Source organism: Penaeus monodon, chromosome 20 (assembly GCF_015228065.2).
Source record: "Penaeus monodon isolate SGIC_2016 chromosome 20, NSTDA_Pmon_1, whole genome shotgun sequence".
Classification (NCBI taxonomy): Eukaryota; Metazoa; Arthropoda; class Malacostraca; order Decapoda; family Penaeidae; genus Penaeus; species Penaeus monodon.
The window spans coordinates 25,028,683-25,029,339 of NC_051405.1; positions in this window are offsets into that span (position 1 = coordinate 25,028,683).

Genomic DNA, 657 nt, shown 5'->3' on the forward strand with positions numbered 1-657 from the left:
GTTCTACCTTATCCTCCGAAAAAAAATCATAGTTCCCCTTTCTTCCTCGCACTTCTCATCCCCAGAAAATCGTAGTTTCCCCCTTTACTTCCTTATCCACCTGGTTTTCAGTGACGGCGCCGGATCCCCGTTTCTGAGAGCACGTGTTCCTACCGCCGGACGCAGCTCGACCCAATGATAGCTCACAGCTGGGACCTCGCCAGACTATACTAGACTCTCTCGCTGTTCTCCGTCGGACCATTGACATTATTTTTATTAAGGGACTTGAAGGAGGTATATCCCCCATGCTGGGTTGGGGGGTTTCGTCTTCTAAAGTTTTTAAAAATTTGAATAGGTTTCGTGTCGGGAGGTGATTTAGAGAAAGGATAAGCCTATGTTTGTCCCATTTTTGTTCTTCCTGAGGCAAGTTGACATCCGGCGTCATCCATCAGCAGTGCCTCAGGCGGAGGTAGTCTTGGCACCGTGTCAGTCCATGCCAGGTCCCGTAAGTGCCCAAAATTAGACCTATATTTAGCAAACATGTCCGCGGGGTAGGGGGGGAGAGACGAGGGGGAAGGGGAGGGGAAAGGGGAGGGGGAAGGAGTGAAGGGGGCACAGGAAATGACTGGCTACTGAAAAGATTTCAAAACGTCTTCTAACTCACGCAAGAAGTACTTT